This window comes from Anas platyrhynchos, chromosome 6 (genome assembly GCF_047663525.1).
Source record: "Anas platyrhynchos isolate ZD024472 breed Pekin duck chromosome 6, IASCAAS_PekinDuck_T2T, whole genome shotgun sequence".
NCBI lineage: Eukaryota > Metazoa > Chordata > Aves > Anseriformes > Anatidae > Anas > Anas platyrhynchos.
Window position 1 is genome coordinate 2,955,014 of NC_092592.1, and position 23,709 is coordinate 2,978,722.

General features: G+C 37.8%; 1 long non-coding RNA gene across 3 annotated transcripts in view; it reads left to right on the forward strand.

The window, feature by feature from the left end:
- Positions 1-21,949, forward strand: part of LOC113841645 (uncharacterized) — a 37,442-nt gene extending 15,493 nt beyond the window's left edge. For 2 of the 3 annotated variants that reach the window (XR_011810312.1, XR_011810309.1), the window contains 3 exons: positions 583-652; positions 16,999-17,048; positions 20,672-21,949. This is a non-coding gene — a long non-coding RNA (uncharacterized lncRNA). Of the gene's footprint in view, positions 1-582; positions 653-4,772; positions 6,378-16,998; positions 17,049-20,671 lie in introns of those variants that run through there. The other variant, XR_011810310.1, reaches the window with a different exon arrangement.
- The last annotated feature ends 1,760 nt before the right edge of the window (positions 21,950-23,709 follow it).

Sequence of the window (23,709 nt, forward strand, 5' to 3'; positions counted from 1 at the left end):
CTCACCTGCTCCTTCTTCCCAGGCTCAACTTCACTCCCAACTCTTCCACCTCAGCACCCTGAGCCCTGAATGGTGTGAGAGGCTGGCAGTGGAGGTTGTGGTCTCTTCGTAACAGGTAGCCTCTGTCACTCCTTCCTCCTAACAAGTTCCCCTTTCTCCCTGGCTGCCATTCTTCAAGAACGCTCCAGTGGGGTGCAGTCCTCCAGCAGCAGACTGCTCAGGCATGGGCCCAACTTGGGCCACAGTTCTGCCAAAAAAACACCTGTGTGGGCTCTCCATGGGCAGCAGCATTTTTCAGAGCACAACCAACTGCTGCAGGGGCCTCCGTGGTCTGCAGGAGGACTGCTTCACGGTGGTCTTCTCCACAGTCTGGAGGGCAATCTCTGCCAAAACCTTGCCTCATAAACCCAACACAGTGTGGTAGATACTGGATGCCTTCACTTTATGTTCTTTTATCATTAGAAATAATGGATTTTTTAAAATAAACTTTAGAATAAAAATTTGAGCATGATGTTAATATAATAAAGGATGCTAGCCCCAGTAAATGAAATGTTATCTAATTGTATTTATTTGATTTCACAGTGGAGAAGATTTTAAAAATGACTAATCTAAAGATTAAGAAGAACAAAAGGCAGGCTGCAGCAGGGAAAAGGTAAAGTTGCTTTTGTACTTTGCAAGATATGGTAAAGTATCAGCCTTTTAAGGCCAATAATAATTCAATTCTCTGATTAAAAAATGAAAGAGGTGAGAGGAAATATGTGAATGAAAGGATTATGGATAATGTTGAGTTCTGCTGTGCTTCTGTTTTTAAAAGGCAACCAAAGTGCAATATCTTGTTACATTTCATGTGTGCTGGAAATGAAACAATACATTCTGGGATAGCCCAAGTTTCATATGAGAGAGAGATTTTTAATTTTAATTTTTATTATTATTATATATTTTTTGAGATAAAGGGGCTACATGAAACATTGTCAGGTTGTCAGGACTTGCATTTTAAAACAGAAGTGCATCAAGATTCTGTTCTGGGTCTTCTATGTTTTCTCTGAACTGTGAAGCGATAGACTAAGCAGTTCTCTTAATGCAGTAAAATTTAGTTTTGCATTGCATTTTGTGGATGCAAATGTAGTACTTTAGCACTGGCAGGTAATTGGTGAAAGAGACAGCTGCTGTCTTTCTCCTAACTTTGCTCTCCAATTTAAAATGCACTAGGTGAGTGGGTGAGTCATTTTTTTTTTAATAATTACTAACTTTTGACTCTGTTTTTAAAACCTTAAATATTCTCTCCTGTCTTTGGTAAGATTGTGGTTTTATTGTTGATATTGCTGATCATAGGACACCTGTGCTATTGCTACTATATGTTTTTGCTCCACTGTGATGAAATTCTTGTTTGTACACGAAAGTAGCGTGTGAAGAGTTCCTCTTTCACTTGTGTGTGTGTTAGCTCCCTGTCAGATTTAACCCCCCCACCTTCCAAACCAGTAATTTGCCTTTCATGCCAAATGCTATGTGAAGTTACAGTGTTTGAGTGGTGATCACTCATGTGGGTAACATTGCCTGATTTTTCCTAATATGAGAAAATATCTGGATGCTATAATGTGCTGATTTTTAAAAGAGATACCAGAGAAGAGACCTTGTGCTCTGTATCTCTGTTGTGCTCTCATGCCATCATTGGGTGTGCACCCCTTCCCCCGTGTGCCCTCTGTTACGCACTCTCTTCATTTTACCTCTGGCTCACTTGCTGTCTCTCATTGTCTTGACTCTTGCCCTTTCACTTGCTGTTCGTCAGTCTTCTGTATGCTCCTTTGTGTTCAGTCATGGGCACGTGCTCTCTTGCTCTGTCTTTCTCACACGTGCTTCTTCATGCTTAGTCTTGTGTGCTTGCCCAAGTCTTTTTCTTACACAGTCACATTGTCCCTCTTCATCTCTCATACCGTCTTGTGCTCTGGCTCACTCTACTTTATTGCTTCTTCCAAATTTCTCATTCAGTTATACACTACGTACATCAGGTACAGAGGCATACACTGCATCAGTTGTTTATTCTAAATAGTGGATATGTTGAACCCTTCTTTGTAACATGTTGCATGTTTTATGGCTAATCTGATGATCCATCAGTGAATGACAAACTGCTCCATTAATTGGATCATTAATATTAATCCAATATTAATGCTTGGTTTTGTTTACTTCCACTACTTTATTAATATTATTCTCATTTTGTTTCAGAAACTCCAAGTGGAAAATAAAAAATCAAGTATTAGAGAATTTAAGGTCTTTGGGATTTGCTAAATTCAGTTAAGAACTGATTTCATTATTAATTCCAATGTCCAATAAAAATTGAATCTCACTGGGCAGGGTTTAAAATTCTGGCAAGGGTATTATCCATACAACAGCCTAGTCTGTCAGTGGCTAAGCATGTTGCAGTGGAAAAACTGAAGTCATAGCTTCAGGTGGTACTGTAGTCCAGCAGAAGGAATTTTTAAAAAAATAAAAATTAGGACTGTAGGCCTACTGCTAGCTAATATTTATTGACCCTAGCCTTGGTTAAATGATGCAAACACTAAGCAAATGTTTTCAGTAATATGGTCTATCAGAATTCATTGGAACTTAGAACTGAAACGTAATTAAAGTCAAATATAAATTATTGAGAGCAAATAGTTTCAGGTTAAGGAGTTGAACAAAGATGAGTTAGTAACTACTTTCCTCCATGAGAAGGGATGATGTATGAAGAAATTACATATTTCCATTAACTTTTTGTGTGTTGCCTGCAGTCTGCTTTGGAGAACATACCAGTTCCTCAACCTGAACTTATATATCAAATTCCAGGTGTCAAACCAACAAGTAGATGTGTCAAAATGTTTGATTCCTGGGTTCTCAGTTAGAGGTTCTGAACCCTCTACAAAGAAAAATGGGCAGAAATAAATGGGTCATCTTGAAGTTGGGGACTAATAATGATGGAGAAGAAAAAGAAATTTAAGTAAGCAGAAAATGTGACAAAAAGAAGTGGCTATCTCTGAGAGAAAAACAAAACAAAACAAACAAAAAAAAACCAGGTATCTGTAGGTGCTGCTAGAAGACTTCATGTAGACCTTCACTCAGCTTGATGCAGAAAGTGGGCTTGTCCTACACATGTATGGAAGACTGGTGACACTGACTGTGTAGCTTTGTGTCAAGGAAGCTGCAGCATAGTCCTGACTGTACGTGATCGTCTCTAGCACAGAACACAATTATCAGATTCAGTTCAAAGAGAAATTCCAGACTTTGGTCAAACATACATTGAAGGTCAGCTTATGATTTTTTAATTATGTATTTTGTTTCCTAGAGATCATTATCATTATAGATGAAATGGCAAAAATTTTTATCAGTTTACTGAAAGCACAAGTAATACAGTTGTAGAGGCTAGTAATAACGTGAAAGAATGCAAAATTATTACACAAGTTTATATTTCAAAGAATCATTCCTGATTCTGTTTCTTATACAGGAATATCAAAGAATGGCATTCATTCAATTGAAATGAGAGTGCACCATAGCAGTTTCCAAATATTAAGATTGCTGGAGGGAACTCCTGTAACAATAAGTATATATCTTCCAACATACTTAGGTATGCACAGCAGAAACCGATGCCATTTACAACAAAGTGTATTGGTTCTTTTCTTTGTAATCGTCTGTCACTTCTTGTCTGGTAGTAACATGCATTATTCATTGATAATAATTTATATTTGTTATAGTTTTTGAATTTTATAGAGGTTTTCCTCATTATTGAAACATTATGTACACAGATTTTGTTAAACTTGGAACTTAGAAAATGGAAAGAAGTGGTTTCAAGTAGAGTATTTGGAAGATCATAAGAATGTGGATGGAGAACTTCATGCTTCTTGTCATCTTAAATGAATTTTATTATTTAAGTTCCTCTTTGGCTGTATATAATTGCTTTATAAATATTAAAGTGTCTAATAATCACTAATATTGAAACTGTGAAGGTTTACGGATATCTTCAAGGCAAAAATGGCAGGGAGAGTAACATTTTTAGCTAGACCAATACAGTTAAAAAAAACAGGCAAGCTTTTGGATATGAAGCCATTTTCTGGCACCTACGCAAAAAGACACTTAAATAAGGCATGAAATAAATTCTCTTATGTTCCTGCAAGATTGAGAACTGTTGCAAAACTTTCATAACGAGTTATAATGTAGTTCAGAAACATCTGTCAGTGCTGTTGGTCTAAATTTCTTGATACTTTTAACATCCATTAATAACTTTTTTTCCATTTAATAACTTTTTTTTTTCTCTCTAGATTTATAGTTTAAAGAAAAAAAATAGCCTATCACACAGAAATATTTTCCTATTAAAACTTTATTAACAATATATCTTCTTATTAACAGTCTCTTATTTAAAGAAAAGCAAACAGACACTATATATATATATATATGTTTATATATATGTTTATATATATATATATATATATATATAAACAGTAATGACAAAAGAGCCTCACAACATTTACATCCATATCTTTGTTTTTTTCTTCTTCCTCTTCTTCTGAATGTTTGTGTAGAGTCTGCTTCCAAAGAAAAAACGTTGATGGCTTTATTTCCTCTTTCACATAAAAGGAATATTTAATGCAAGAGGCTATCACTGAAAATTGCAGGTTCTGACCATCTCCTAAATTCCTGGTTTTATGCGTGTCTGAGTATTAAAAAGAGTAGCCACTGGGTGGCTGCTGTGGTTGAGAGAATAATGAAATTCTTTGTAATGGTTATAGCATGACATTCTCTTTCAGAGTAAAGAGTGCTGTAGTGGATGAAGATCTTCATTTTCTTCTGTTATGGATTGTCCTATCATATAAAAGAATGCGTTTTATGTGATATAAAAGTATCTTTAAAAATGTATTGGAACTCTGAGAACCCACTTGCAAGAATCTAAATGATTTTCACTTCATTCTTGAACACGGCTAAGTGCTTTAGTTGTTATTACTGAATATGATTTCATCCTGTAATTAAGTAATTCAGTGTGAGGCTAATAAAAGTTGTGTTTTGCAATTTGTGCATAAGAACAACAGAAAATATCATGAGAATCACCTTGACTAATTTTAAATTAATGAAATAACATTATCTTTAATGCTTTGCTGAAAGCAATTTGCAAATTATGTTAAAAAAACAAACAAACAAACAAAAACATAATGGGAAAGAGTAGTTTGGGGGTTAAATAGTAATTAGTAAGATTAGAATAGTAAGACGGAAATAAAGGATCAGTGCCTTAAAAGATGTCAGGGTAAAAACTTCCATTCTCTAGAAGGACATTCTTTCACTTAAAAAGAAAATTTTGGGTGTCTAGTATGGAGGGGGACGGTAAGCTGGTAACAATGTCACTACTAGCAAAGACTGGTACTTGGAACAAATGACAATTATTTGCTCTAACGAGTAATTGCCCAAGATTAGGAAAGGTGCTGGGGCTATATGGGTGAAATTATTTTAATCCCCTTAATAAATAAATAAATAAATAAAAGTTAAAAAAGAAACAAAAATCACTTCAAGATTCATTTAGAATACCTGACTACAAGGTAACATTCAACGAAATCAAGCTCTTCATGATGGATAGATTCCACTGCAATCGTGTAATCTTCAAATTGAGAGTGGAAAAATAGTAAAAGAAAGTGTCAAAAATGAGACTTCGGAAGAAGTAATGAATTCTTTTAAACTAACTTAGTACTTAAGAAGACTTAAAAAAAGAAAATGGCAAATGTAGTAAAAATAGCAAAAGAGTAATAGGAGAAATGGCAAGGGAAAAAGGAAGATATAAATACTGATAATAGGGATAACCAGATATGTAACTCCATTGAAGAATGGATTTGATTATTAATTAGTTGTGGTCAGCATGCCACTATAGAGGTGTTCGTGTGGAATGGGGGAAGTCTCATAGACATAGGAACATATGTCTAGACATAGGAACTTGATCTGCTTGAACCCCAGCTCTATAGGTTAACTAACGAAAGTAATTACAAAAATTAAGATGATGTTCAGAGAAAATAGAAAGGAAGCTAAGATGTGTGGTCAATAACATTGTTTCTTGAGTCAGTGAAGTCTGGAAGAGATACTAAGGAATTTCTGATGAGGTAGTTTTTGGAAACTGTAGATCTCTCTAACAGTATTAAAGGGAAAAAAGTAGATAGGAGTGTTCACTCTAGTCATATATGACATTTTAGCTTTCTAAATATGGATTATGGGGAAAAAAAGGGTAGTAATAATCCAAGAGCCTAGGTACTGACATTCAACCAGTATCTTCATTGATTTCTTTGCCATGACAAATCTGATATTGAGGATTAAGAAAAAATTTAGGAAAAAACAAAAGAACTTTAGATCCTATGATTCTTCATTGATTTGCTTTAAATAAATGGGTAAACAGGAAGAGATCTTTAATGCCCTTGGTTTTTAAAGGGCAAACTCAGAGAAATGAAATATTTACAAATACAACACTGAGGAGCCCAAATACTCAAAAGTGAGACATAAATTCAACATGAAAATTTGTTTTTGTTCCCAGAAATGTAAGTTGAAAGAGGGCCTGCAGCTGTCTGAAGAGTACTGACTTCCAAAAGGGTAGTAAGGAAAGAGGATGTGAGAATCCCAGAATCATAGAATGGTTTGGTTTGGAAGGTACCTTAAAGATAATTGAGTTCCAAGCCCCCTGACAAGGGCAGGGACACCTCCCTGGTGCCCAAGGACCAGGTTGCCCAAGGACCCATCCAGCCTGGCCTTGAATACTTCCAGGGGTGGGGAAGTGTTCCACATCTTCTCTGTGGGTAAGTGCATCCACAGCTTCTCTGGGCAACCTGTTGCTGTACCTCTCCACCCTCAGAGCAAATAATTTCTTCTTTATATCTAAACTAAGCCTCCCCTCTTTAGGTTACTCCTTGCCTGTAAAGCAATTCCGTGTTTCTCTTAGATAAACATTATTTTACCTAAAGTTACTTAGTAATGCACCAGGAATTTATTCAAAATAGTATATTGCTTTTTGTGTGTACTAATATTTCTAACTAATTTAAAATTTATGTACATCCTTGCAGTAAACTTACGTTTTGTCTTCTAATCTTTTCTAAATGAAACATATTTGGTAAGGTGTCACTCTCAGCTCTGTTTCCAAGCAAGTGTTGGAAATAGGTGGAGAATTCATTCAAAATTTTAGTAAACTGCACCAATTTTGTGATTCTGGAGATGAATGAGGTTAACATTATTTAAGAGAGAACATGGTGAAAGCAGTATTGGACCATTTGCATGGAATTGCTGAAGTGCCTAAATTCTCCATACAGATAAGAATGTTTGAAATTGAATGGTTTTCACACATGCCAAATAGTGTATGCATGACTTCCCTGCTTAAATGCTTTATGCTTCCTGAAATTTGGTGACTTGTTGCCTCTTCAGGTGTAGGTAGAATATGTGTTGTTCTAAGACATTAGAAAACAAGAAGAGAAATTATTTTTGTGCCCTTATTTCCTTTGTTGGGGAAAGGGGCATAGGCCAGTAAGATTCTGAACAACTGAAATGTTAAAGCTTGTGGGCGTTGCAAAAAAATGACTACATATATAAGTCTTTGCAACTGTTTGGAGCTGCTTTTATGAAAATGGTAATATACAATGAGAAGTAGTCCATGGAAACTAGTGCCTAGAACAAAAAGCCAATGTATTTTTCCTTTATTATATAATGTTCAATTATATGTGCCCGATAGCCATCCTGTGCAAAGAACATATCAAGAGCTTTAAACAAAATCTGATTATAGTTATATTCAAAGCTATTAGAATTGATTTCAGAAAAGCTCTCCATGACATTTACAGAGCCATTTGCAATTCTGGCTATAGCGGTGGGGGAGGGGAGGGGACAAAGAGATTGTGGTCTCCTAGAGTACACAAACCTTTACAAAATCTTTTCTTACTCTTTGCTCCTATGAATCTCTGTGGTCAGTAATTCTGAGAAATTCCTTTGTTACCATTAAGATGGCCAATCCTTTCAGTTCTCTGAAGTACACTTGTCTAAAGCTAAACCCGTAAGTATAGACTATGTTAGAGGGAGGACTGCCATTTGTCTGGAAAATAGGAATTAAACCTGTGTTATCCTCATTGCGTTCTGTTAGGGTTTCTAGAAAAGATAGAAACTGCAAACAATTCAGCTTGATTTCCATATCTGTGTGGACATACAACAGGTCAGGTGCTTGGTAATTCCTTATTTTGTAGCTCAACCGTGCATACGAGAGAAACTGACTTCTTACCAAGAGACACAAATGCATGATGTATCTAACTTCAAAACTGCTCACTCAGAATTAATTTGCTGTTTGCTAAGAAATGTGCAGATGCATATGGAGTTCGTCTTTTTTTTTTTCCTTTCAGTGCCATGAGCACTAGGTTAATTGAGGTGCTGGGTACTATCATTTAAATGTTAAAATTGCATTGTGGTTATCTTCTTCAACAAAGATATGTGCCTTGATGTAATAAACTTGGCATGATATTTAATTGTTTGTAATAAGTGTGGTAAAATCACGGTCATTCATATTTTACAAAATCACAGAATCATCTAGGTTGGAAGAGGACTCCAGTATCACCTATTCCAACCTCTGACCTAACACTAACAAGTCCTCCACTAAACCATATCACTAAGCTCTACATCTAAACGTCATTTAAAGATTTGTTACAGAAAATGTCCAGTGCCAATCCATTAAAAAAAAAAAAAAGAAATAAAAAGGTGTGCTTGTATATATATGTATTTAATAGTGGAATTTTAATTTGCAAGTGTAATTATGCAAATACCCAAAATATATTTGAAGGCTTTAAACTTATGCTGGCTTCGTATTTTTATAGCAAACTTTAATCTGAAAATAGACACAGCTCACAGCCTGTTAATACAAATATATCTTCATCAGTATTAATTTATCTTCAATCCATCCATGATTCTTTTTAATTTTATTGTCCACTTCCCATCCCACAGTTAGAAAGACATAGTCTAGAAATGAAAAATTGAAAACAAGTGGTCTGGAAATTAAAAGTTGTGCTTAGATTGATCATAGCAACTATTAAAGAAGTTTCCTATTATTGTTTTTAAGACGTTCATGAAAATTTTAACTTCCATGTTTAAGGTTTCCATGATTTGTCTACTGTAGCATGCAGTAGGCAAGCAAGCATATTGTCCTTATCATTCTGCTTTCTCCTGAATAGGCAGAAGGCACGGTACAAAAACATACCTGGTACAAAAGGCTTGACAAGCAGAGATAAAACAAGGCACTTACAAAGTTATAAGTTGAGAAAAGTAGTATTGCAGTAAACTGACTGCTCCACCTGATCCTCCTGTGCACATCGGATTACTTGCAAACTAGCTGGATGCAGACGTTCTGTGTCTGAAGAAACAGATTGTTCTACCATTTTCTGAATTTGTATTGACCATGTCTTTCATCTTCATTTTATGACGAGATCAGTTGACTGGACTTAAAAAGGTCTAGGAGCTAATGATTTACCTTAAAGGCTTTCCATCAGAGCTGTTTTTTTCCTGGTGGCTACAGCCTGTTGCCTTTTTTTTTTTTTTTTACTGCTTGTAGTGAATTGAGCGTCCTGCCCTAGAAGTGAAGAATGGGAGATAGTTAGAGAAAGAATGAAGTGATAAACTGTTCCCTCCTTGTCACATTCATCCTGGTTTCCTAATAAGGGACTTTTTAAAATTGAGCCTTGCGCTATTGTGCATCAGGAAGAGATCTAAGCAACCAACAGGTGACATACGTAGAAGTTTGCTGTGGTAAGTGGAAAGATTAAATTCGTGATTTAAACTTTCTGGCTCAGCTCTGGCCAGCAGCCAGAACCTTTTGGAGCCGGCCAGAGCTAGCTCTGCTCTGACACGAGGCAGCTGCTGGGCTCTGCTCACCCCTGCAGCCAAACCCTTACCATGTGTACCCAGTACACAAAGCTTGGCTGGAATGCTACAGTACAGTTCCAACAATTCATAGAATCACAGAATGGTTTGGATTGGAAGGGCCCTTAAAACCACCTGGTTCCACCCCTTCTGCCATGGGCAGGGACACCTCCCACCAGACCAGGTTGCTCAAAGTCCCATCCAGCCTGGCCTTGGGCACTGCCAGGGATGGGGCACCCACAGCTCCTCTGGGCAGCCTGTGCCACTGCCTCACCACCCTCATAGTGGGTGAAATTTGTTTAATGCACTTCTTCACAGATTTAGTCTTAATTTCTGACTCTGGGATTAAAGCTACAGCTGCCTAGAGGAGCCTGCTAAAAATTGATCAAGGGAACTGTCATCATCTTTCTTTTTCTCTTATGAAGTATGTATTTCTGTATGGACACCATTGGCACACAGAGATGAGGTAGGAATGGAGCACAGATGTGTTAAAACTTCAATTAAAAGCAAATTTCAAGCCTTAGGAGAGGTGATACTTTGGGATAGGGTGCGTGTGTTTTTCTTTCTTTGTTTTTCATGAAAAGCAGATAAAAACACTCATATCCTTATGGACAGTACTTAATAAGTTTATCTTTTTATTTGACGTGAGGGTATGGAACTGGATTTAATTTTTTTTTTGACCCATACAAGTGACTGGAAATTTTGGTACAGTTGCCAGAGACAACATCTGATTTTTTCACTGGTCTCTATTGCAAATTATATTTCCATCAGAGTACTTTTCATGACGAATTGTTCATGAAAATGATTTCAGGAGGTAGAGCACCTGCTGAAGTCCTGCATTGCATATTAATGTAAAGGCGACAGGTCTTGCAATTCTTGTGTGATGTTCAACTCTGGCAACATGCAAACTGCTTTTTGTTAATGAATTGTGCTAAGTAATGCTTTACTCTTTTATGTATGTAATTATTAATATGTAAATTACCAATGCAGGTTGGCAGTTTGGCAGAGCAAGACCTTTTTATAGTTTGTCTTGTTTAGACTGAAGAAAATCAGAGGCAGTTATGGAAAAAAAAGGAAAATGGCTGAAATATATAGTTGCAATAGTTGTAAGCTGTGAGTAGGCATGAAACATTAGTTAAAATACATTAAATGTTTACTTAGTCAAATAGTGACTTCAGTCATGCAACAGAATGGTTCCCTGCTAGTTCAGTAAATCTAATGAGGCAAAGCAGTACCTTTCCTGATGTTACTGGTTTACAGCCATTCAAAGGATACTACAGTGAGCAAATGGCTACTTCATTTCTTGATGCCAAGGACATTTAGCATAGCTAATGAGGGACCAAGACAAAAAAGGCTGTAAATTATTTTTGACGATTGGAGCTCCTGGATTAGTGAAAAACTAAGAGTTAAATCTCGGTGTCTGTTGCAGGAAATCTGTGCTTTTGAGTCTGTTCTTGTTTTAAATATTTATTGCCATATGAAATCAGGCTATGTCTAGCAAAAACATTGGAAGACTTGCAGAGAAGCAGGATCCAGAAAGATTAAAAATTTGGGCAAGTGCTTGGGTTATTGAAAGACCAAAGCAAATTTTGTCTGTAGACTTTCAGACTTTGGAAAGAGTTCAGTTACTTTTTGTTTGTGATTGCTATTTTCTGTCTCTTAATGAAATAAAATAGAAATCCATGTGTTCATATGAGATGTTAATTTGCATGTAATTATGAGAAATAATGATTCAGAACACTTTGAATCAAAAACAGTGATAGGATTCAAGTTTCCATAAAAATATCATCTTTAAGTGGTAGTTTTAATTCCAGGTTCTTTGCATTTCAATATGAAATATAAGACTTTACATCAGAGATTTTACATTACTTTACAAGCTATGTAATAAGTTGTAATAAAAACTTCCCATTTAAAAAAAAAAAAAAGAAAGAAAAAAAAGAAAAAATAAAGATAACCAGCTGATGCATTGCCTGAGTAGATATTTTCTCAGCCATTTGCCTCATTTTATGTACAGCTTAATATGTATTTTCTCTCTACTTTGTCTATAAATATATATTTTCATATCCATAAGAATATACTCATGTTCTTAGTAAATGAAGGCATGCTTTCAATAAATTGAATGTCCAGCTGGCTGAAGATTTAAACAGAAAAAGGATACAAGAAGATATTTGGTAGATAAACATGTTCTTGTTTAGTCTTTTTTGATACTGATTGTTTAGAACTCTGAGTGCTTGCTTATGCTAGCTTTGGGCTGTTCTTCAAAAAGTCAATCAGCACAGTCTAGATGGTGGCTTTGATCTTTGTTTTTATATTTGTTTTAAGAGACTAAAAGACACGAAATTTGTGATTACATGGTTTGTGAGATCATCCCCCCCTCCACACATTATCCACAGATGGTTTAAGGGGACTAAAGAAAGGCTGCCCGCCTGAGGTTTTGACATCTTCATTATAGTCCCAGCAGGCTACTTTATAAACATCAGCATTTTTGCAGTTGTTCTTGCAGGTGCTTAAAGGAGATTGTGGCCTTTCACCTAGCATAATCAGCTTCCTTTTATTTCACAACATTTACTATTCCTTTGCATAGCCTTATTGTTTTTACACAGTGCTCTTAAAGGAAAACTTAACGAATTATTCCAACACCTGCTTGCCACAAGGCAAACACTGATCTTCGTGTTAGTCCTATGAGAGCTTACCACAGCCTCCCTAAGGCACATTTATCATGCAACTAGACGTCATCAGTCTCTGAAGGAATGTGATAGTGACTTGCTTACTTTCACATCGTGTGTCATCTGCACTGTGCAAAATTTACATTTCTAAACTTTGTATTTTATAGTTCAGTAAATAATAAAACCAAATTTTACAGACTTTTGGCAGAATATTTCTTAGGTCCAAATCCTTACATTTTAAATCACCTAAATTATGCTTGCTGCATTTGTCTGTTGCTTTTATGCATATCATTTTCCCATGTTTCTAGTTATGCTTCTCTATGCTTTGGATAAGTGGATAAGTATGATAATCAAAGTTTGTTTGTAATTTAAAATATTTATCAGCATGAAGAGTGATGCAATCCATTTTTTCCAGATGTGCCAACCTATGCAAAATAATTCTGTTGATCAGTGAGGATTCCTGATTATGTTCAGTGAAGGAAGATAAATGAGAAAATGCTGATTCTTGGATCACTTCTGATTCAGAGATAATAAAAGACTTTTGAAACTTTTTTGTCTGTATAGCGACTGATTCATAGGCAGCCCTGTAATAAAACCGCAAGACCTTACCATCTCATGGGTGGGTTTTTTTTAGCTGTATAGATGAAATATGCTTATGTGGTTTCAAATGAATAGGCAATTGTCTCCACTAGAACTTGCAATGACTTGAACCTCTCTGTAGAGTCTCAGTAGGGAAGACAGATTTTGAAACGTAAATAATCAAGCAGGAGATCGGGTTTGATTTCACAAGCCAGTATTGTGGTCTCTGTGTTTGTAAGTAGTGTATTTGTTAAATGGTAAAATTAAATGCTTGGTTAGTTTGTTTTGTTGTATTAGAGAGCATGAACAGAACAACTGAGGCAGGTTTTGCTCTGTTTCTGCGTATGAGACAATTATAGCAATTTGTAAGAAATGTCAAGCTTGAAAGTGTTTGCTTACTTGTTAATAGCAGGTGATGCTCGTAAGTTATGCATCCTAGAAAAGGTGGATAACACTGTTGCACACTGTATTGGGGGGGTGGGGTGAGAGAGCGGTTGTGGTGTTTGGCTGCCTAGCACAGTAGAACCACCACACACACACAGATTTAAGGTTGCATGATAAAGTGGGCTTCTTTATCTAGCTGTCTCTGAGCATACATATTTTAACACATAAACATGCTTTTCCATGAGAGTCATCAGGGGTTACAGGTGATTTCAAGGAACTCAGAAATGTGCTGTATGAGAATAACGCCAGAGTGATCATTCTGTTCAGAGATAATTTAAGAGCAGGAGGTCTAGAATTTAATCCCTAACTAGAAAGTAGAAAATAAAACATTCGATACTGCAGACTGTAGGTCAACTTTTGTACAGCAAGAACAAGAAAGGTGGATGGCTTGAGAACTTCATTTTTAGCGACAGACTTGTCTAATCAAGAAGTCAACAAAGTGACAAAAATAGGAAAAATAGAACAAATGGAATGTACTTAAAATAACATGATTTTGAGAACAGCAACAACAACAACAACAACAACAAAAACACAAAACAAAACACAAAAATGTGAAAGAAATTATTTAATTGCCAGTGCTAGAATAATATACAAGAATTAGATTTGTTTATTTATCTGCTTAATAACAAACTAACTAGAGAAAAAAACTAACTGAGAGAAGGAATGTTTAGCAAATTTGTTTCTCTGATGAATGAACAGGGCTATAGCCCTGGTAATGGAAGTGCTCAGCATTGCTTTTTTTCAAAGTTCAGCTTTGAATTTTAACTGAATTACTCTGGCCAAGCCCCCAGATAGTTGATCCCCAGTGTCTCAAAAGCTACAAATGAACATGATCAGAGATCTAGAAATCTTTATCTGCTAGGTACAAGTGAATGAATTGCAGCTGCTTAGTCCAAGAAGTTTAGAAAAACTCTGAATATTTAGAAACATAGATATTTGACCATAAAAAAGTCTGCTACACAGAGAAAGGTGTCCATTTCAGATTTGGGCAATGTATTTTAAGATATGTAACAGATATAAACTGAAAGAAAGAACTTCAGACAACACTTCAGGAGAAAAAAATATATATATAAAAGTAATGGAATCATACAGGAATGGGCTACATGTGTCCATGAGTTTTTAGAGTTTTTCCTACCAGAATTCTAGAAATATCATTGTCAGGACTATCTAGAGATACAGCTTTTCCTGTCATAGTGCTGAGAAATGAAGCATGTGAAATGCTGAGGTCCCTTTTAGTGTAATGTGAATAAGTAAGTGGCCTAAACCAGAATGTTTTCTAACTAGAAAAACTTTTTTTTTCCCTTGAAACAAAATTGATTCCATCTTTGTGAAGCCATAGGAATAATAATAATAATAATAATAAACGAAAAAAAATCAAAAATTCAAAAAATTCAAAAGTTCAAATTGTAGTATACCAATATTGGATGTGTAATTCCCCAAACTCAGTCATATCATTTGAACCCAGGACAGTGTAGCAAACTAAGTGAGTTGATTCTTGTGAATTGTTTGTTCATTGTTTGATTTGTTGGTTATTTTTTAAAATGACTTCAAGCTTTGGAAGTCAAGATTAGAGTCTTGGTTAAGTTATGAAAACAGGTTTCAAAAGTGATTTGAGAGGAAGTGCAAGTGTGGTCATGACAAGTTGCAAATTTTATTTTTATTTTTATTTTTATTTTTATTTTTATTTTTATTTTTATTTTTATTTTTATTTTTATTTTTATTTTTATTTTTTATTCATCTTGCTTTATTAAATGTTTCATTTTCTTGCTTGAATTCATGTCTGTGTGCAATAATATCACAACATAATTCAGTTGTAAATTTAAGTAGTTTCATGTTACTGCTGTCCTTGTATTTTATGTAACAACTCCCTCTTTGCTAAGAAGGTTGTTGAATTAAAAACATTAACAACAGAGAAATGACACACCTCTACATTGCAAAAAGTAAAGAATATCTGTAGAAATCCTGAACTTGAGTTGTTTGTCCTGTACCCATACCATGAGTGACAAAAGAAAATATGCCATTCAATATGCAGAATTCAAGAATGGCTGACCCTTTGTGTAAATAGGACCTCTTTATTCAGGCCTCCAGAAATGTAAATACACTTAACCATGAGCAGAAAATAGATTTGCTATTCTGAAGTTTGAAGTGGCCTTTAGCATATCCCTCACATTGTTGAATTTTAGTTATTAGCTATAAAATTTAAGCTTTGTAGCATGATTAACACAAAAGGTGCCATCTACTGCAAGGCATAAAACTAATTCCTAGTTGCTGCCATGATAGAATAAGGGATGATAGAATAAGGGATTGATCAGTGAGATTCTTGAAGACAAGTACTGTGGGAAGAATTATTTTTTCATGCAGATACATGTTTGTACATGCACACACACACAAATTTATCATGAAAGGATGCTTATATTTTCTGAAGCAAAGGATTGTTTGGAAGTATTTATTTTCTCTTAAAAAAAAAAGCTCAATATGAATTTGAAATGGCTGTATAACTGGCATAATCCAGCAGTAGTCTCAGTTTTAAGAGAATATAATTCTTGCCTTTAAGAATATAATTACATTTTCAGTCAAAATAAAACTGAGTGCATGTGTAGAGTTTAGAAACAAACAATTTTGTTTTAAAATCTTTATTATGAAAGCTTTGTTAGCAGCTTCCTGGTTGAAATTGTAGCAATATTTTCAATTAAAACAGGATTCAAATCTTACTGTTTCATGCTTCAATGACATTTGACAGGAAATCCAAAGTTCCAACATGCTAGATCTTCAGAAGCGTAATGTATTTTCCAGTTAAATTTATTTTTAGTAAACTATTTTCTCTATTAGAAGAAAAAAAATTCTTCTGTAGAAGTTCACAGTGAACTCATTTGTGGATTTGTGGAGGTCTGGCATAAAATCTCATGCATATCCGTATTCATGTATTTCAGGTAATCACAAAACAAGCTATAACCACATTAATAAGCCAGTAGCCATTACTTTGCATGTGCAGAACCTTTTAGAAAGGTCTTTGGAGAAAGGTGTTGCTAAGGCCTTCCCTTCTGCCCACTGCCAGGACCACAGCTGCAGAGATGTCTCAGATGGTTTCCAGGAGGCTGGCCCTGGAACAGTGCTCTCCTGCTTTTGCAGGATGCTCTTTTCTAAGCCAATTTAAAATGTGGCTACAACCTTTTCTGCTGAGAGTTCGAGACATCATCCTCTTTTGCTTCTTAGTCTCTTATACCAGGTAGCCTATAATTCCCTGGAAATGGGAGTAATAACTCTCTTCATGGCAGACTAGCTGAGATTTACTCAGACCCTGCTGTTTGAACAGCTACTGAGGCCTCCCACAGTGTGAAAAGTGCATCTCTGCTTGCACAGTGTGTGACTGCCATTTGTGTTTCCATCCATGTTTTATCCTCTTCTTCCTTCACTTATGGCCTCTGTTGCTTTACAGACTTGGGAGAAGATGGCAAGAATAGTTAAAAGAAGGGAATTTCAGGCAAGGTAAGTTGTATTTATTAACTCAGAGGAATGCTGCGTTTCTTAAAAGAAGAGCATTAGTTACTGCTTTCACAAGGGATGGCCTAGCAATTGCACCAGCGTCCTATGCCAGGCAATAAGACCTTCAGAAAGGATAGTTTCTGAGACAAACTGGGAGGTGTAGGAAGACACTAGCTCAGTATTTGTAAATCGTTGTACTCAGACTAGTTGTTCACTGGGGAAAATACTGCGTAGAACCGAAAGACAAGGATTAGATTGCCTTCTGCTTCCAAGACTGCAAGTAATAATGTCATTAAATGGACTTGTGAGGAAAAGTTGATGTTAAGTTACATAACAAGGTTCAGGTAAAGCTTTCCACAAGAAGTTTATAGAAAAGAATATGCTAAGCAGATGCTGTTAGTATGAAGTATTAGTTGTGGTGGTGATCACAGAATCACAGAATCACAGAATCTCTAGGTTGGAAGAGACCTCAAGATCATCGAGTCCAACCTCTGACCTAACACTAACAGTCCCCACTAAACCATATCCCTAAGTTCTACATCTAAACGTCTTTTGAAGACTTCCAGGGATGGTGACTCAACCACCTCCCTGGGCAGCCTGTTCCAATGTCTAACAACCCTTTCAGTAAAGAAATTCTTCCTAACATCTAACCTAAAACTCCCCTGGCGCAACTTTAGCCCATTCCCCCTTGTCCTGTCACCAGGCACATGGGAGAACAGGCCAACCCCCATCTCGCTAGAGCCTCCTTTAATATACTTATACAGAGTGATAAGGTCACCCCTGAGCCTCCTTTTCTCTAGGCTGAACAAGCCCAGCTCCTTCAGCCGCTCCTCATAGGACTTGCTCTCCAGGCCCCTCACCAGCTTCGTCGCCCTTCTCTGGACCCGCTCAAGCACCTCGATGTCCTTCTTGTAGCGAGGGGCCCAGAACTGAACACAGTACTCGAGGTGCGGCCTCACCAGAGCCGAGTACAGGGGGACGATCACCTCCCTAGCCCTGCTGGTCACAGTGTTTCTGATACAAGCCAGGATGCCGTTGGCCTTCTTGGCCACCTGAGCACACTGCTGGCTCATATTCAGCCGACTGTCCACCATCACTCCCAGGTCCTTCTCTGCCTGGCAGCTCTCCAGCCATTCCTCTCCCAGCCTGTAGCTCTTCTTGGGGTTATTGCGCCCCAGGTGCAGGACCCGGCACTTGGCCTTGTTAAACTTCATACAGTTGACCTCAGCCCATCGGTGCAGCCTATCCAGATCCTCCTGCAGAGCCTTCCTACCCTCAAGCAGATCGACACACGCACCTAGCTTGGTGTCATCTGCAAACTTACTGAGGGTGCACTCAATGCCCTCATCCAGATCATTGATGAAGATGTTAAAGAGGACCGGCCCCAGCACCGAGCCCTGGGGGACGCCACTAGTGACTGGCCTCCAACTGGACTTGGCTCCATTTACCACAACTCTCTGGGCCCGGCTATCCAGCCAGTTTCTAACCCAACGAAGCGTGCGCCAGTCCAAGCCAAGAGCAGCCAGTTTCTTGAGGAGAATGCTGTGGGAAACGGTGTCAAAAGCCTTGCTGAAGTCAAGGTAGACCACATCCACAGCCTTTCCCTCGTCCACCCAGCGCGTCACTTTGTCGTAGAAGGAGATCAGGTTCGTCAAGCAGGATCTGCCTTCCATAAACCCATGCTGACTGGGCCTGATCGCCTGCTTGCCCTTCAAGTGCCGCATGATGACTCCCAAGAGGATCTGTTCCATGAGCTTCCCTGGTACTGAGGTCAAACTGACCGGCCTGTAGTTCCCCGGGTCTGCCCTCCGGCCCTTCTTGTAGATGGGCGTCACATTTGCTAGCCGCCAGTCAGCTGGGACCTCCCCCGATAGCCAGGACTGCTGATAAATGATGGATAGGGGCTTGGCCAGCTCCTCTGCCAGTTCTCTCAGTACTCTTGGGTGGATCCCATCCGGCCCCATCGACTTGTGCACATCCAAGTGCCGTAGCAGGTCACCAACCAGTTCTTCGTGGATGGTGAGGGCCACATCCTGCTCCCCGTCCCCTTCCACCAGTTCTGGGTACTGGGTATCCAGAGAGCAACCGGTTTTACCACTAAAGACTGAGGCAAAGAAGGCATTGAGCACCTCCGCCTTTTCCTCATCTCTTGTAACTAAGTTTCCCCCCGCATCCAGTAAAGGATGGAGATTCTCCTTAGTCCTCCTTTTTGTGTTGATGTATTTATAAAAGCGTTTTTTGTTATCTTTAACGGCAGTAGCCAGCTTGAGCTCCAGATGAGCTTTGGCCTTCCTAATTTTGTCCCTGCACAGCCTCGCTACATCCTTATAGTCCTCCCTAGTGGCCTGCCCAATTTTCCAAAGATTATAAACCCTCTTTTTCCTCCTAAGCTCAAGCCACAATTCTCTGTTGAGCCAGGCTGGTCGTCTTCCCCGGTGGCTCATCTTTGGGCACATGGGGATAGACCGCTCCTGCGCCATTAGGATTTGCCTCTTGAATAGCACCCAGCCTTCCTGAACCCCTCTGCCCTTCAGAACCGCCTCCCATGGGACTCCACCAACCAGTGTCCTGAGCAGCCTAAAGTCAGCCCTCCGAAAGTCCAATACAGTGGTTTTACTGGTTCCCTTCCTGGCCCCGCCAAGAATAGAGAACTCCACCATTTCGTGGTCACTCTGCCCAAGACTGTTCCCGACAATCACATCCTCCACCAGTCCTTCTCTGTTTGTGAAGAGAAGGTCTAGCAGGGCACCACCCCTGGTAGGTTCACTAATCAGCTGCGTCAGGAAGCTATCTTCCACTTTCTCCAGAAACCTCCTAGACTGCTTCCTCTGGGCTGTGTTGTGCTTCCAGGATATGTCTGGGAAGTTGAAGTCCCCCACGAGTACAAGCGCTGACGATTTCGCAACTTCTGTCAGCTGCCTGTAGAACTCCTCATCCGTCTCCTCATCCTGGTTCGGCGGTCTATAGCAGACCCCGACCAGGACACTAGCCTTGTTGTCCCTGCCGATCCTAACCCAAAGGGACTCGATCTTGTCATTCCTAGCCTCGAGTTCTACAACATCGAAAGACTCTCTAATATAGAGAGCCACACCGCCACCCCTTCCATGCTGCCTGTCCCTTCTGAAGAGCCTATAGCCAGGCATCGCAGCACTCCAGTCATGAGACTGGTCCCACCACGTTTCCGTGATGGCAACCAAGTCGTAGCCTGCCCGCTGCACGATGGCTTCCAGCTCCTCCTGTTTGTTACCCATGCTGCGTGCATTGGTGTAGATGCACTTCAGCTGGGCCTTTACCTTATCCTCCGGCCTTGCCACTGCTCCCCCTGGTACAGCCCCAACAGTCCTCGCTCCAGCCCCATCCCCCTTCTTACCTAGTTTAAAGCCCTATCAATGAGCCCCGCCAGCTCCTGGCCCAGGATCCTTTTTCCCCTAAAGGATAGGGACCCGTCTACGGCGATGGTTGAAGATGGTCTACGGTGATGGGTGAAGATTCGTGAAGAATGACTGAGAGAAATGAAGCAGAAACAAAGCTTATTTTTATATTGATGACTACAAATATTTAACGATTGTTATTCCATTCCTTCCCCAAAATGTTTTCAAAAAACTAAAGCAAGCTATGGTTCTCAGTTTCTTCTAGATGATGATGATGATTTGATGAGGAGAGCCAAAACTTTTAAGATTTTGACTTTAAATCAAAGATCAAGAAACTTCCTGGAAATGAAGAAAAAGGAGAAAATGAAGAAAAAGAAAAAGAATTTTCTGTGCAAGCATAAATTCCTCCTAATTAATGTAAATGTATTAGAAAACGCACTAAGCAACAGTATTTGTATAATAAATACTGCTATTCTTAAGCATTTTTGTTAATAACAGAAGTAAAACAAAATTCTGTGGTAACAGAGTAGAAGAAATGAAGCTACAGAAATAATAAATTTCCCTTTTAATTAGTTATACATGTATTGGTGTGGAGTAAAGAAGAGAGCATTGCAAGTTGGATTTTTTTTTCCCATAACTTTGTCATTTCGGTTTATAACCGAAGGCATATGTCCTTTACGCACCGGCTTCCTCTTTTGTGTGTTCTGTGTTACTATGTTGCTGTTTTTAAAATGAAGGTATGTTTATCTGGAAATGCTTGAAAAGTAACAGTACATTTGAATAAAATTGAGTAGTATATTCCAGGGGAATTTTCTTCAACAGTACAAAGAGACTGTTTCCAGCAAAAAAAGTTGAGAAATGAGATTGAACTATCATGTCAGTTGATGTCTGTGCAGAGTGAATCTGCTTATTCTGTGTAAATGACTGCAGAGGTAAGGTTTTCCAAGTTAGGACAGCATGATAGAATCAAACTCTTTTCAGCTGATGGGGTAATATAAAAACAAAAGCCTACCTCATTCAGATTAGTTTTAAAAGATAAAGCTTGAAGTGCACAATTGTAGAGCAGATTCTCACTGTCTAATTCAGTGGTGAAATCACAAGACTAGCATGTTGGGACTTCCCAATTATCTTTCCACATGCACCTTGTCATGGCCAGCCTAGGTGGCAGTTCCATGAGCAACTCTGCCTTTGGAGCCAGCTGGGGAAGTGTCCTGAGAAGGGACTGTGCAGATAAGATGCTTCATCTTCTGGCATGCTGTGGTACAGAGTTTCCTGTTACACATTCACCATACATGCTCAGTGCATACTGTTAACAAGATTTAGAGATTTCAGTACCTACAAAGTGCCTACACTTTATTTTATGTAATAAATTTATCTAGCAATAGCTCTGATTTGGTAAAGTGTTTATATTTAATTAGTATTAATTAATATAAACTAGATTATTTTTAAAATGTACATTATAATTGAAGTAGATGGGAAAGTATGTAACAGTGAAATCTTGTGACATTCTCTTGACAGAGCAGTGAACTTTTTCATGATTTGATGAATCATCGTATTTTCAGTTCTGTCCTGACACAGCAATATTCTGAGGCTGATTATCATTACAGCTACTGCTGGTAAGCACAGACTTGGAACTTGTGGTTCTGTGGCATAGATGACTGTGGGAATGATATGAAGGACCTGTTCCCTTTTTGTTGCTCATTTCTAGTAATTATGGCTCAAAAAAAATTCTGTTCTTTCCAACAGGAAAAAGACAGATGTACCCTTCATTCCTTTTCATTCCTTTTCAGTGATATCTAAAAAGAAATTCAGTACTCTGCAGTAAAGTGACTGTGGACTGTTACTGTTTTGTCAAGTTCTAGTAATTCTTTGGCTTGACCCTTTCAAATATTCATAATAAGTGTTTTTGTTTGTTTGTTTGGTAGTTATTATTTTGCATATACATGTATGTTGATGTTTTATTTTTTAAATATCAGGAAAGCATATAAGTTTTTGGTCGTATTCCTGTTTCAGCTTTTTGCATTTTACAAGGTGAAGGTGAAACTTTAGTAAGGTAGAACACACTTTGATTTAGAAGATATCTAGGTTCTACAAAATGCATAGTGTCTGTTTATTGAAAGATGGAGTGTAAGCCTTCATTTTGCTTCCAGCTGTCTTATGATGAGACTGTCTTCAAAACAGTGATTTGCTGGCTGAGCTGACAGGAGACATAAACATGCATAATTATTAATGAATAATTAATAGAGATAAATGCACACATAATTATCTGTAATCTGTTCTTTGAACATGGATCCTGCTTATAACTGAAAATAACCACCCACCTTCCCTAGAGTGTCATAATCTGTTATTTATGGTGCTAGTAGAGAAGGACATACAGTGCCTTGGGTTATAGTAACACTTATAGTGGGTGGCTGTGATATAATATTTATTAGTACCTTGTGATTTTCACTGTGACAGAGAGGAAATTCAAATGGGTCTCTTAATACTTTCTGGATTACCCAATATTCCAGAGGTAGTGGGGATGGAGAGGTGTCATAAAATATGATTATTCCTATCCAGGTTACTCTACAAGCTGTATCATATAGCTCTGTTGTTAACATTTTATCAGCTACTGTGGCCTTAAAACTAAAAATTCACATCAAAGCACTGGTTGCATATACTATCTCCTGTGAATTTTTATGTAACTTTTTTTGTTGCTATTGGCTTGATGGCTTATGTTTATACCAAAGTGTTACTGCTATAGGTGTCAAACAGCCCACTGCAGTTGGCCCTTTCTAACACAAGAGAGTATGCTGGCTTCTTCTTCAGAAGAAGCGTTTCCATGAAGCAAGTCAGTAAATGTCCATATCAGAACTTTGCCCTCTTGCTAATTGTGCATACAGACTTATCCATCCAGACCAGTTTACGTAGCAATTTTCAAAGATTTCTGCTGGTTTCTTTTAGTTACAGATTTTATTTTCATTGTAGCTGATTATTCTAATCATAAAAACTTCCTATTTCTTTTTCTCCATACACATATTCAGTCTGAAACATAATGCTTTTTCCATATTAACGCATTAATTTCTATATTAATGCATAAATGTCTCGAACAGCTGAATATATAAATAAAAAAAAACATTTTTTTTTCTCCCTAAGAATGACTTTGGAAATGAAAAAGTGACTAATACTCAGATTCAAGATTGCCAGCTAAAGAAAGCTCAATTATCTCTACCTCTCTGACAGAAGCCATTTTAAACTGATCAGTGTGAATGCCGACATCCAAATGTACTCATTTAAAACATCTACTTGTTCAT